Source organism: Dama dama, chromosome 28 (genome assembly GCF_033118175.1).
Source record: "Dama dama isolate Ldn47 chromosome 28, ASM3311817v1, whole genome shotgun sequence".
Lineage (NCBI taxonomy): Eukaryota > Metazoa > Chordata > Mammalia > Artiodactyla > Cervidae > Dama > Dama dama.
This window is the reverse complement of record NC_083708.1, coordinates 13,755,668-13,771,121: the sequence shown is the minus strand read 5'-3', so window position 1 is coordinate 13,771,121 and position 15,454 is coordinate 13,755,668. Positions and strand designations below refer to the sequence as shown.

Here is a 15,454-nt window from a genome sequence, read left to right as displayed (position 1 = left end):
ACGTCTATTTTTTTAAGTGAACAAACTGGAAATCATACCATTTGAAGAAGAATCATTAGAACAAACAAAATTGTTTTAAATTAGGCATGATAGATATTCTTTAGGAGATAAGGGATAAAATGAAACAAGGACAGAAAAAAATTTTTAAATAGCCCAATGAAAATATTAGACATGAAGATAAAGCAGTCAAAATAAACAATATAGTGGATCAGGGTAATAGCAGGCAGATAATTTAAAGATGACTTGCAAGAAAACTGAGATAAGGCAATTCCCCAAAAGGCAGCCAAAAAGATAAAATGAGAAAAGCTTAGAGCTATGAAAGACTAAAGTAGAATTAGCAATATCCACGTAAAGAGTCTTGAGAGGAGATGCAGGAAAAGCTTTAGACAAAATTCAACACCCAGTGCTCACTCCAGCAGTACATATAGTGAAATTGAAATGAAACAGAGAAGATTAGCATGGCCCCATGTGCAAGGATGACATGCACTTTTGTGAAGTATTCCATATTAAAAAAAAAAAAAAAAATTCAACACCCCTTTATGAAAAAAACTTTCCAAAAAGTGGACATAGAGGGAACATACCTCAACATAATGAAGGCCGTATATAACAAACCCACAGAAAACATTATTCTCAGTGGTGAAAAACTGAAAACATTTCCTCTAAGATCAGGAATAAGATAAGGGTGCCCATTCTCACCACTATTCAATATAGTTTTGAAAGTCCTAGTCAGGGAAATGAGAGAAGAAAAAGAAGTAAACAGAATCTAGATTGGAAAAGAAATGAAACTTTCACTGTTTGCAGATGACATGATACTATACATAGAAAACACTAAAGATGCCACCAGAAAGTTACTAGAGCTAATCAATGAATTTAGTAAAGTCACAGGATGCAAACTTAATACACAGAAATACCTTGCCTTCCTATACAATAACAATGAAAAATCAGAAAGAAATTAAGGAAACAATCCCATTCACTATTGAAATAAAAAGAATAAAATACCTAGGAATAAACCTACCTAAGGAGACAAATCACCTATGTGCTGAAAACTGTAAGGCACTAATGAAAGAAACCAAAGAAAGACACGAACAGATGAAGAGATATACCATGTTCTTAGATTGGAAGAATCAATGTTGTGAAAATGCCTACTACCCAAAGCAATCTACAGATTCGATGCAATCTCTATCAAATTTCCAATGGCATTTTTCATAGAACTAGAGCAAAAAAAGTTAGAATTTGTATAGAAACACAAAAGGCCCTAAATAGCCAAAGCAATCTTGAGAAAGAAAAATGAGCTGGGAGAATCAACCTTCTTGACTTCAGACAATACTTGCAAAGCTACAGTAATTAAGACAGTATTGCACTGCACAAAAACAGAAACATAGATCAATGGAACAAGATATAAATCCCAGAGATAAATGCATGCACCTATGGGCACCTTATCTTTGACAAAGGAGGCAAGAATATACAATAGAGAAAAGACAGCCTCTTCAATAAGTGGTACTGGAAAACCGGACAGTGGCATGAAAGAAAAATAAAATTAGAGCACTTCTTAACACCGTACACACAAATAAATTCAAGAAGCATTAAAAACCTAAACGTAAGGCCAGGAACAAAGAGACTCTTGGAGGGAAACATAGGCAGATTACTATTTGACGTGAATTGAAGTGATATTCTCTTTGACCCACCTCCTAAAGTAATGGAAATAGAAACAAAAATAAATAAATGGGACCTAATTAAACTTAAAAGCCTTTGCACAGCAAAGGAAACTATAAATAAGATGAAAAACAACCCTCAGAATGGGAGAAAATAATTGTAAATGAAGCACTATATACAAGAAGTCCATGCAGCTCAATATCAGAAAAACAAACAACCTGATCAAAAAATGAGTGCAAAACCTAAACTGGCATTTCTCCAAAGAAGACTTACAGATGGCCAACAAACATCTGAAAACATACTCAACATCTCTCACTATTAGAGAAATGTAAATCCAAATTACAATGAGGTATTACCTCACGCCAGTCAGAATGGCCATCATTAAAAAATCTACAAACAATAAATACTGGAGGGCATGTGGAGAAAAGGGAACACTCTGCACTGTTCATAGGGATGGAAACTGAGACAGCCACTATGGAAAACAGTATGGAGCTTCCTTTAAAATCTAAGAATAGAACTACCACATGACCCAGCAAATCCACTACTGGGCATATAGGAAACCTGAGGAAACCATAATTGAAAAAGATACATGTACTCCAATGTTCATTGCAGCACTATTTGCAATAGCCAGGACACAGAAGCAAGCCAGATGTCCACGGACAGATGAATGGATAAAGAAGTTGTAGTATTAACATGGAGAAGGAAATGGCAACCCACTCCAGTGTTCTTGCCTGAAGAATCCCAGGGACGGGGGAGCCTGGTGGGCTTCCATCTATGGGGTCGCACAGAGTCGGACAAGACTGAAGCGACTTAGCAGCAGCAGTATTAACATATACATGCAATGGAATATTAGCCATAAATGATATGAATTTGAGTCAGCTGTAATGAGGTGGATGAACCTAGAGCTGTTATACTGAGTAGAGTAAGTCAGAAAGAGAAAAACAGATATCATATATTGATGATTACTTGCATACTAATGAACCTATTTGCAAGGCAGGAATAGAGACACAGACCTAGTGAACAGTCTTGTGGTAAACTCGTGGGGCTGCACCGCTGAAGAAAAATAACAAATGCTGAGGGCTGTTCTCAGCAGTTGGAAGGGGCTGCTGACTGGCTTCTTTCTCCAGGTGGGAGCATAGAATGGGCTCCACAGCCAGTATGGCTCATTGTCTGGGAGTCAAAAATGGGCAGAACTGCTGATCAAGCTCCTTGTACAGACGGGGCCACCATCTCAGCTCTACAGATGGACAGAGCCACTGAGAGTGATCAATGCTCAGGCACCCCTGCCAGCAGGAATGTAATCCACCACAATCTATAGGCTGATTGCTAGAGGCCCCTCCTTGCTGCTGTTTTTCTTTGTAGGGGTCCAGCCCCACCAGTTCCCCAGTGGTCCCTATGAGGCCAGACCAAAATGGGTCTCCTAGGAAGCACAGGGGTAACTTTAGGATCCTTGTAGCCCCTGAGAAACCATGGGCCCATGGCGGGGTGGGCAGTGAGGCAGGGTGGGACTTCTCCATGTGGAGCTGTGCCATCCTGCAGGAGGAACGAGGTAATCAAAGTAAAAAATGTTTCTACTGCTCTTCTACTGCAGGCCTTGGTTTCTGTGGTCCATCACATTTAAGTCTCATCCCTGGGCTGTCAGATTTTCACAAAATATCTTGTCCATGGACTGTCACTAGTTCACCTTTCTGTGAAGGCAACTCAAACTGAAGATCACCTATTCTACCCTTTCGCTGATGGTCTATGTTTCATTAAGAATATCATAAATTTATTGAAAATACCAATAGCCATTCTTACCTATAGATAAATCATACAGCTGTACTGTTTTGATTTGATGGGTATTTTAATGACTTTATACAAAAACTATCTCTTCAACACGGTCAGCAAAAACAAGACCGGAAGCTGACTGTGGCTCAGATCATGAACTCCTTATTGCCAAATTCAGACTTAAATTTAAGACAGTGGGGAAAACCACTAGACCATTCAGGTATGACCAAAATCAAATCCCTTATGATTATATAGTGGTACTAAGAAATAGATTCAAGGGACTAGATCTGATAGACAGACTGCTTGATGAAATATGGACAGAGGTTCGCGACATTGTACAGGAGGCAGGGATCAAGACCACCACCAAGAAAAAGAGTGCAAAAAAGCAAAATGGCTGTTTGAGGAGGCCTTACAAATAGCTGTGAAAAGAAGAGAATCGAAAGCAAAGGAGAAAGGTAAGATATACCCATTTGAATGCAGAGTTCCAAAGAATAACAAGGAGAGATAAGAAGGCTTCTTCAGCGATCAACGCAAAGAAATAGAGGAAAACAACAGAATGGGAAAGACTAGAGATCTCGTGAAGAAAATTAGAGATACCAAGGGAATATTTCATGCAAAGATGGGCACAATAAAGGACAAAAATGGTATGGACCTAACAAAAGCAGAATATATTAAGAAGAGGTGGCAAGAATACACAGAAGAACTGTACGAAGCAGATCTTCATGACCCAGATAATCACGATGGTGTGATCACTCACCTAGAGCCAGACATCCTGGAATGTGAAGTCAAGTGGGCCTTAGGAAGCATCACTATGAATAAAGCTAGTGGAGGTGATGGAATTCCAGTTGAGCTATTTCAAATCCTAAAAGATGATGCTGTGAAACTGCTGCACTCAATATGGCAGCAAATTTGGAAAACTCAGCAGTGGCCATGGGATTGGAAAAGTTAGTTTTCATGCCAATCCCAAAGAAAGGCAATGCCAAAGAATGCTCAAACTACTGCACAATTGCACTCATCTCTCACGGTAGCAAAGTGATGCTTAAAATTCTCCAAGCCAGGCTTTAGCAATACATGAACCATGAACTTCCAGATGTTCAAGCTGCTTTTAGAAAAGACAGAGGAACCAGAGATCCAATTGCCAACATCCACTGGATCGTCAAAAAAGCAAATGAGTTCCAGAAAGACACCTATTTCTGCTTTATTGACTATGCCAAAGCCTTTGACTGTGTGGATCCCAATAAACCGGAAAATTCTGAAAGAGATGGGAATATCAGACCACTTGACCTGACTCGAGAAATCTATATGCAGGTCAGGAAGCAACAGTTAGAACTGGGCAAGGAACAACAGACTGGTTCCGAATAGGAAAAGGAGTACATCAAGGCTGTATATTGTCACCCAGTTTATTTAACTTATGTGCAGAGTACATCCAGAGAAGGCAATGGCAACCCACTCCAGTGTTCTTGCTTAGAGAATCCCAGGGACGGGGGAGCCTGGTGGACTGCCATCTATGGGGTCACACAGAGTTGGACACGACTGAAGCAACTTAGCAGCAGCAGCAGAGTACATCATGAGAAATGCTGGGCTGGAGGAAGCACAAGCTGGAATCAAGATTTCCAGGAGAAATATCAATAACCTCAAATATGCAGATGACACCACCCTTATGGCAGAAAGTGAAGAAGAACTAAAGAGCCTTTTGATGAAAATGAGAGAGGAGAGTGAAAATGTTGGCTTAAAGCTCAACATTCAGAAAACTAAGATCATGGCATCCGATCCCATCACTTCATGGCAAGTAGATGGGGAAACAGTGAAAATAGAGAGAGACTATTTTTTTCACGCTCCAAAATCACTGCGGATGAGACTGCAGTCATGAATTTAAAAGACGCTTACTCCTTGGAAGGAAGGTTATGACCAACCTAGCCAGCATATTAAAAAGCAGAGACATTACTTTGCCAACAAAGCTCTGTCTAGTCAAGGCTATGGTTTTTCCAGTGGTCATGTATGGATGTGAGAGTTGGACCATAAAGAAAGTTGAGCGCCAAAGAACTGATGATTTTGAACTGTGGTGCTGGGGAAAACTCTTGAGAGTCCCTTGGACTGCAAGGAGATGAAACCAGTCAATACTAAAGGAAATCAGTCCTGAATATTCATTGGAAGGACTGATGCTGAAGCTCCAATACTTTGGTCACCTGATGCAAACAGCAGACTCACTGGAAAAGACCCTGATGCTGGGAAAGGTTGAAGGCAGGAGAAGAAGGGGACAACAGAGGATGAGATGACTGGATGGCATCACTGACTTAATGGATATGAGTTTAAGCAAGCTCTGGTAGATGGTAAAGGACAGGGAAGCCTGGCAGTCCTGGTCCATAGGGTCACAAAGAGTTGGACATGAGTGAGTGACTAAACAACAAGAATTGCACAGTTGTTGAAGAGATCAGTTCAGTTCAGTCGCTCAGTTGTGTCTGACTTTGCAACCCCATGGACTGCAGCATGCCAGGCCTCCCTGTCCATCACCAACTCCCAGAATTTACTCAAACTCATGTCCATCGAGTTGGTGATGCCATCCAACCATCTCATCCTCTGTCGTCCCCTTCTGCTCCTGCCTTCAACCTTTCCCAGCATCAGGGTCTTTTCCAGTGAGTCTGCTGTTTGCATCAGGTGACCAAAGTATTGGAGCTTCAGCATCAGTCCTTCCAATGAATATTCAGGACTGATTTCCTTTAGTATTGACTGGTTTCATCTCCTTGCAGTCCAAGGGACTCTCAAGAGTTTTCCCCAGCACCACAGTTCAAAATCATCAATTCTTCAGTGCTCAGCTTTCTTTATGGTCCAACTCTCACATCCATACATGACTACTGGAAAAACCATAGCCTTGACTATACAGACCTTTGTCAGCAAAGTAATGTCTCTGCTTTTTAATACACTGCCTAGGTTTGTCAGAGTTTTTCTTCCAAGAAGCTAGTGTCTTTTAATTTCATGGCTGCAGTCACCATCTACAGTGATTTTGGAGCCCAAGAAAATAAAGTCTGTCACTGTTTCCATTTTTTCTCTATCTATTTGCCATCTAAGTAATGTGTAATTCTGCTGCTGCTGCTAAGTCACTTCAGTCATGTCCGACTCTGTACAACCCCATAGATGGCAGCCTACCAGGCTCCTCCGTCCATGGGATTTTTCCAGGCAAGAGTACTGGAGTGGGTTGCCATTGCCTTCTCCAGATGTGTAATTCTAGATAAGTGCAATTACTAACTTTAGACATTTTATTATATAGAAGGGTAGCATACAGCTATCATAGATAAATTAAATATTGGCTTGTTATGCTCATTCCGCTTATTTCAACTCCACCCACTTTCCATAGGGTAAGATCCAAGGAAATGAAATATGGAAGGGCAATTGAGAGGTGCACGCTTTGTTTCCAGGCTGAATGTTATAGAGAGTTCAGCAGTCCTGACTAGGTCCCTGGAGTGACAATCCTGCTGACTCTGCTGTGGACTGACCCTGCTCACATTGCGGAAACGTTAATCCACTAAAACGCATTCATCACCTTCTACCAAAATGGCTGCTGGAGGCCCAGGAGTGTATAATGTCTGGACTTTTTTCTTTTTATTCTAGTAACTTGGTTTCTAAGTAAAAGAGAAGGCAGTTTGCTAAGAAGTCATTCCATAACAAAGAAGCTTTATAAGTCCATTCACTCTACCCAGGAAAAAAGTGGAGCCTGTACTGAGATTAAATATCAGACCACATCCTGTGTCACATGGCGTGGTATGGAGTAATGCTTGATCACTGGCACCAGATGATAACTCTGTGGAAAAGAGTCATTCATTTATCCGTTTAGGGGGAGTAATTAAAAAACCTAATGAAGCTAATTCTTCAAGAAAAAAGGCCAAAACCAATATATCCTGCCAAGTATACAAAGATGAATTCCTGATCCACCCTCTACAGACACACACCCACATTCACAAACACACACACACACCAGTCCATTAAGAGGCTGTACCAGAACATGCTCCTGGCACAGTCCCCAAGCCACACAGCACAGAGCCCGGAAGGCACCAAGATTTGGGAATGCCAAACCACATCCCAGGAGTTTCTAGTTTATTCTCGTTTCTTTCTGCCCTTCAGGTGGAGACCAAAAGAAGAGCACTCTTTAGCTGAATGATGCTTCTCACTACCACTGCCAGGACAAATCAACTCTATCCCTCACCTGCGTGGGGAAAAAAAATACATTTTTCCCTAAAGCTTATAGGGAGTTTGTGCTCGCTTGTAAAAAAAGATGAGGCAAAAATTAGGAAATCCTAATAAAATGAGTCAATGGCAATCTTAAGATCAACTTCATTCTCATTTCCTCAAATTTGTTTTTACAATCCATACAATTTTTACATAAATCTTAAAACCCATACATTTATTTGGCAGGAAGAAATCCAAACCAGGAAATTTTACAAATAAGAAGTTCCCATTTTGAGGGCATGGCCAGGACTTGAACCCACATGTTCTGACCACCAGTCCAGAATTTTTTCCACTCTACTATGTTGCTTTTCTGATAATGATGCATACAAATATTTTGAAGATAATTTTTAAAGGAAATCTCATTAAAATCACCATGTTTTAATTTGCAACCAAATAATTTTGCTGAGCAATTATTTAATAGAACACATCTGTGTCTCCCTGTAAAGCCATCAGTGGTATTTACAGCCTTACTTAAATAAACACAGCAGGAATAAATGAAATTAACTAATCAGAATTTCCTGCCTTGGATTTGTACTGTATAAGTCAATTTTTTCCATGTATTTAGAAAAAAATCAGTTTAATGCTTATTAACAATGAGAAGCTAAGAAAGGTGAAAATTTGTTTTCTTAAATATTGAAGGTATGTGTTATAGAGAAAGTAGAAAAGACCTGTTATCTAATAAACGTGATTACCTATGTCCAGAGACCCTCCATCTGAATTAGACATCATATCCCATCTTCATTTGTCATGCTGCTATCACAATTCACAGTGATGCCACTGTAAATGTTTTGACAGCAACTTTGCTCACTAAGCATTGTCATTGTTCTGTTTATTCATTGTGGTGGCTTTACAAAAGAGAAGGAAGAGTAAACTGACTGCATCTACAAATGAAGCATTAGCCTTCCACTGTCTTCTATTGCAAATTCTTTTGTGAGCACACTTACCAAACCTAGTGTCTGTGCCAAGACAATAAACAGATAAAAAGGGAAACAATGGCCTGCTGCTGGAAAGAAGAGCAGAATCAATGTATGCTTTGCTTAGAAGCATGAGTTCTGATTAAAACAAATGATTTAAAGAAATCTTCAAGTTTGGCTACAAATTTCCCAGTATACTTGGATTTGCCAACTTATGTCATCAACGAGGGTCTAAATTAAAGGAAAATTCCTGTATTGACTAGACAGCTGTCTATTCAATAATGAAAGCTGTTGGAAATTTTCTTCTATCTCATATTCCCTATAAGCTCTTCCTATAAATGACTGAGCCATAATCAGCTCATCAATTAATGTGCTTCACAATGGCTTAAAAGGATGTCCTACTTTGTCTAAAAAAAATGTTTTAACATGTCTGTTTACATGCACATACTATATTCTTTCTGTTTTTCTTGTTTCCTCTTACAAAGAGTTCACAGAATTACAGAGGTCCCTTGAGACCATCAGTCATCCAATTATGCCACTTGACTGTTAAAACTGAGATAGAGTCTTGCACTTGGTCCATTTTTTGTTTGCTAACATTATATTGCTTTTGCCCATTCTCATTACTAACCACAATAAGTTGTGATCATCCAGCAGTAACATAATAAGCACCATAATAAAAACAGCTCAAGTTTCATTATCCTACAAGAAATTATACTTCAGCAGTTCCAGCTCTTAACCAACTGGTCCAGTTCTAAAGAAATATTTAATAATAAAATTTTAACTCAACAAAATATTTGACTGTCTCCTTATAGCTAATTGCAATTGCATGTAATTCATTTGTTTATTTATTCAACCCACCACTTTTTGAGTACCAGGTAGTGTTCCAGGAACTGGCAACCATACTATGAACAAGAAAGTAGACCACTGAGATAAGTAAATTAATAAAGGAATTTGTATCTTTTCAACTAATGACAAAGACCACCTAAGCAACAATGCAACAGAAAGTGAGTGCTTCAGAGATGTGGAGGATGGGACAACTTTAGGTTGAATGGACAGGGAAAGTCTTTCAGAGAAATTACCTTGAGCCTAGGCCTGAATGACAAAATGCAGGCAGGATGAACATTCCAGCGAAGGAGGCAAATTGGAGTGACCTATGAGATGGTATACATGCCCTTCTTTCTACGTAGCTCTTCAAACAGCTGGATGTGAAGCAAACTCTCTGCCTCCAGGCCTGCTTCTGGGCAAAACTGGATGTAGGCAAAATTTGTCATTGGAATCTAACGTCCTTTACCCACCCTCCTGAAGTCCTTCTACCTACCCTTTATTGATGCCTAAGGCTGTATCCCCAAATCACTCATCATCACCTTTCTCTTCCCACCAACCAGCAAGTCCTGCAGGTAAAGTTACACTGAAATGCAGGGCTTTTCAAACTACTCCAGTGAAAACCCCACTGCTGAGGGGCATGAACCCACATGCAGGGCTCAGCACGTGTCTGGTCTGTGCTGTGTCCTTCAAGGCAGATATGGAAAATATAACAAAAAAATCTGGCTCTCCAGAAATGTAGAAGCTAACCAGAAAGCTTCTATGTACAGACAACCATCAGAGAATCTCAGGAAGATATTCCTTAACCGTGTAATAGAGACCCACACCATGGTTAAGTCACATTAATAAGAGCTCCTTAAAAAGGAAGCATCATCACAGGTAGATACTGGCTGTATTAACTTAGACATATTATTTTGATCAAGTGTTTTTCAGTTTTGCCTTCCTTCCTCAAAGATTAGAATCACATTTAATATTTCTCTATAATTTTAAGCTCCTCCAACCATGTTAAACATCCTGGAGGCTATTTCTTACTAACTAGATAATTTTGAGAAAAACTCTAACCTGCTATCATAATCAGGTTATCCAAGAACTTCATCAGTTTCAGGTAAGAGCCATACTTGACCTTATGGTCTCATTATCATTTTATCCCATTTTACAGAGACAGGAACTAAGACTTAGAGAAATCCCATGATGGTCTAAGATAAAGGCAGACTTGGATTTTGTTTTTGTTTTTGTTTTTTTTTTTGAGTTTGTTTTTTACACCAAACTGAAGCATGACTGTTTGCAATTTATTTTTCTAGGTATAATATGTGCAATGTTGGCATAACATCAGATAACCTTAAAAAACATCTGTTAAGGGTGAGTAGGGGCAAATGCTTTATAAGATCTAACCAAGAAGCATTAGAATGAGACTTCAGAGGTAGATAGTCAGAGCTAGGAAGACTGGCAGACAGCATACACAGTTCATAACATAATCTGAAGAGGCCAATTTTATCATTTTCCAACTTATTTTCAAACACCATTGAAATTATCACCCATAAACTGAAGGGCTACCAAACATAGCTAAAATGGGAAGTGTAACCACTAACATGACACTTAACTGCCTCCACAACTTCATTATAGGATATGTGAGGTGGACTGTCTGATCAATTAATTCAATTCTAGCTCCATAATTGCATGGTCAGTCAGTTTAGCACAACTGAATGCAAGAAAGTTCCATTTGAAAAGAAAAGTAAAGGGGTTTCCCTGAGGGTTCTATGGTAAAGAAACTACCTGCCGACACAGGAGACACTGGTTCGATCCCAAGTAGGATTACTGGTCCAGGAAGATCCCACAAGCAACTGAGCCCACACGCCAAAACTGCTGAGCCCTCACTCTAGAATCCATGAGCCACAACTACTGAAGCCCGTACACTCTAGACCCCCTGCTCTGCAGCAAGATGGGCCATGGAAATGAGAAGCCTACGCAGCAGTGAAGACCCAACACAACCAAAATTAAATAAATAAAAGTATAAGAAAAGAAAGGTATAAAATAAATGGCAACTGTGTTTTTCAAATGCATTAAATGTACCAGAAGTCAATATGCCAATAAGTGAACCATAAATACTTGAGAGGTTAGGATTATGCATGATCTACTTTTCCTTCTCCTTATTCTTTCTCTTCATAATTTTCTTTATTTTCTATGTTTTAATAATAGCCACATTACTTTTATAATACAAACATGTTTTTAAACAAGAAAGGCTTAGTTGATGAGAACATGTGACAATAATAAGATCTCCAAGTTCAGTTGTTCTTTGAGACTCATGAAAGCCCAGAATCATGGGAGGTGCCCTTTTTTACCAGGAAGGCTGTTTGTCTCAAGTCCACTCTGGCCTCTAAGACAAGCTATTTGCTCAATTTCAAAGCTATCTGAGATATTTTGGTAATATATATATATATATATATATATATATATATATATATATATATATATATATATATATATGCAACAATAATAAACTTGTACATGTTTGCTAAGTCACTTCACTCATGCCCAACTCTTTGCAACCCTTTGGACTGCAGCCCACCAGGCTCCTCTGTCCCTGGGATTCTCCAGGCAAGAACACTGGAGTGACTTGCCATGCCTTCCTCCAGGGGATCTCCCCAACCCAGGAATCGAAACTGAGTCTCTTATGTCTCCTGCATTGGCAGGCAGGTTCTTTACCACTAGCGCCACCTGGGAAGTCCAATGAACTGGTAATAAACTGTTCATGTGGAGAGCGTTAAGTGAAACTATTGAATCTGGCTGGTTGGGGAAGAGGTTGAGGAGGAATAGACGCTGAAGATGTAGCAGCATTCCCTGCAAGAGGTCAAGGGCTCTAAACAGCCCAGCATGAACCACGTGAATCATGCACTTGGAGCAGAGAATTGAAACTTGTTTACAAGTGCCTGGTAAGGAACTGGACTTTGAGAGAGCCTTTGATGAAACTTGGCTTGACTTTCTCAGGTCTGAGAGCATGGCATCTGGGGTTTGTTTACACAGATTGGGATAAGGAGCAATTTACATCTCAAATACATATTTGCTTTCAAAAGAATCAACTTCAGATAGTTTGGAGGTTTTATTTGAAGCCCCCACCAAGGAAGCACTTGCATCCTTCAGTTTTGACTGTCACAAGGGCAGTGGTGTTTCCATAGGTGTTCCAGGGTCCTAGTATCCCAGGAGCCAAATATCACAGAGTCAAATATCATGCAGGGGATAGTTGCACACAACCAAGAATTACTCTGCCCAAAATGCCAATGTTCTGAGTAAAATAAACCAGCCACAAAAAAGACAAATACTTATGATTCCACTTGTACAAGATGCTGAGAGTAGTTAAACCCATGGCGACAGAAAGCAGAATGGTAGTTGCCAGGGAGTAGCAATACAGAAGAATAAGGAGTTATTAGTGAAAGGTACAGAGTTTCAGTTTTGCAGGATGAAGAGCTCGGGAGATGGGCCGTGGTAACAGGTTTGCCACCATGTGAATGTGTTTAATACCACTGAGCTGTAAACTTATTGTTAACACAGTAGATTTATGCTACATATATCTCACTGCAATTAAAAATAATTGTTAAAAATGAAGTGGCATCTCCAACTAAGACACATTAAATCTCAACCTAATCCTGAATCTATCAAACTGAACCTCAGAGCCAAAGAACAGGCTCCATTATCTGGGTCACTCAGCACTGACCAGGGGTATAGTTATAGCAGCTCATCCACCCAGGGCCCAGGGCCAAAGAGGTTAGTGTCCCATGAAAAATAAACAATAACCATCCATTGCAGCTCACATTCTTGTGAGATACATGAAGAGACTTCATTCCTTTCAGTTTAAGAACTCAGAGAACACCTCATTTGGTCCCAAATGTGATTGTCTGTATAAAAATCTTTGTAAATTATAAAACAGTATATAAATAAGTTACTGTACTTCTTACTCAATACAGACTCTCCATCCAATTCCTGGCAATTAAGACATTCTACCATGACCAGAATTGGAAGGGCTTTATCTGGCAGGGCCTAAGTTTCTCAGGACACAGTAGTTACACATTAAGGAGGAAAAAGACACATTCACTTTGCATGATGGCATGCACTATCAAAAATGTAGACTTTTACACATCATGAGGGAAAATATGATGCCTACAGGAAAATGGGAAGATACTCAAACAGCAACTTCTAAAGAAATACAACTGGGCAGACAAAAGTATGGGAATGTGTTCAACTTCATTAGCAATCCAAAAAATGCTAATTAAATAAAGATATTTAGGTTCATTGACAAGATTAGAAATGATGTCACTGGACTAGTAGCCCTCTTCTTCCCTTCCTCAGATGAAAACAGAGAATAAACTTGTTGACCAAGAAAAGTCTTTGTTGAAATCATCATCTCACAGACTGCCTTGGTGTTTGCAAAGAGAGAAACAGGAAAGAGCATGTACTTTCCTATTCCTTCAGCCCCTAAAGTATATTGATCTGGAAACAGGAATAAAAATAATTCTGCACACAAAGACAAAACAGCCTGCATATTCTAAGACAAAAATAATAATAATAACTTTGTTTTCTTTAGGAGTTTAGACTATCCAGTGCCTGAGAATTAAAGCTTAATCTTGGGAGATCCCTGGGTACTTGCTGGGTTTCACAGGAGTAATGGGGAGAAAAATCAGCCCACTGCCTACCCTTCACCCATCACAAAGGACCTGAGGCTGGAAAAAGGGGCTCCCCACTCACCCTCAGCCTGCTGAGAGAGACTCAGGCACCAAACCTTCAGGGGAAGAAAACCTTAACTTCTTTCTCACTACTTGCCCTTTGAACTCCAAGAAAATCAGATGGTAAAGAATCTACCTGCAATGCAGGAGACCCAGGTTCAATCCCTGGGTTGGGAAGATCCCTTGGAGAAGGAAATGGCAATCCACTCCAGTATTCTTGCCTAGGGAATTCCATGAACAGAGAAGCCTGGTGAGCTACAGTTCATGGGGTCAGACACGACTGAGCAGCTACACTTTAACTTTCACTAAGTACATTACTTTATTTCTCCCTTCCTTTGTTTAATTCCTTTTTTCAAATTGCCTGGGCCCATTAATAAGGTTGCAGAAAGCTAGTTTCATGGGTCTTGGGGAGACTGAGGCACAGGATATACGGAAAGGGTCTCCACTGAAGTCTGTGGGGGTAGGTATGGGGTTAGGCAGCCAGCCAAGGGGATCGCATCCAAAAGTTCCAGCCAATGGCAAGTGCCAGCGATTCTGCAAATCTCCTTTGGGTAGGAGCTAGGTCCTCTTCATGCCTGTGTTGTGTTCAGCATTAGACCCAATGCCTTATCTGTAAGCACAGCTCAGATCCACTTTCGTGGTAACTATCAAGTAACACTTTCCTTTAAATTATGTAAAAATTGACTCTTGTTTTCCTCCAGATATTCCCCTTCTAACAAGGAACTTAGTAAATCATGATATTAACTAAAATACTCAGTGATGGGTTACAAATGGCCCTGGGGACAGAAGTGGGACAATCTCTTGAGACAAAAACATCCCATCCCCACTTCTCCTGGAGCGAACTACACACAACCCAGTTTTAGTTGCGATACTTCACATCGCTTATGGACTGTAAGGCTGCATTTCATTAAGAGATGGCTGGGAATTTATGTCAATCTGGATTCTGGTCAGGTTCTCAAAGCCAAGTGCTGACAGTGGATGAGACACTTCATGCCCAGCTCTCCTGGAATGAAAGAAAACAGCCTGTGTCTGTAGAAAACAGGTGGACATCATTAACATGAGAGCCAAATATTCATTGGACAAAAAGTAACTTCTCTCCCTTCACAGGAGGCAGAAGATGAGCCTGTCAGGAAATGCTCTTTAAATCAGGGCTTAAAAAGTTGGAGAAGTTGCAAAATTCTCTTCATTACTATCACCTCCCTGGAGTCCACAAAACCATTTAACAATGACACAGCTAGTGGCTTTGGTGCCATTTGGTTTTGAGAAATAAGTGGAATCCCCTGATGTAATATTTTCCTTTATTTAAAACATTAGCTATTTGTCAAGAGTGCTGTCGTAGCACCAGATGTCTAGAACTACCTT

At 39.9% G+C, this 15,454-nt stretch overlaps 1 non-coding gene across 1 annotated transcript; it reads left to right on the top strand.

The window, feature by feature from the left end:
• The first annotated feature begins 403 nt into the window (after positions 1-403).
• Positions 404-511, top strand: LOC133048355 (U6 spliceosomal RNA). Its single transcript, XR_009691017.1, has one exon. It is a non-coding gene; the product is annotated as a U6 spliceosomal RNA (small nuclear RNA).
• Positions 512-15,454: the final 14,943 nt, after the last annotated feature.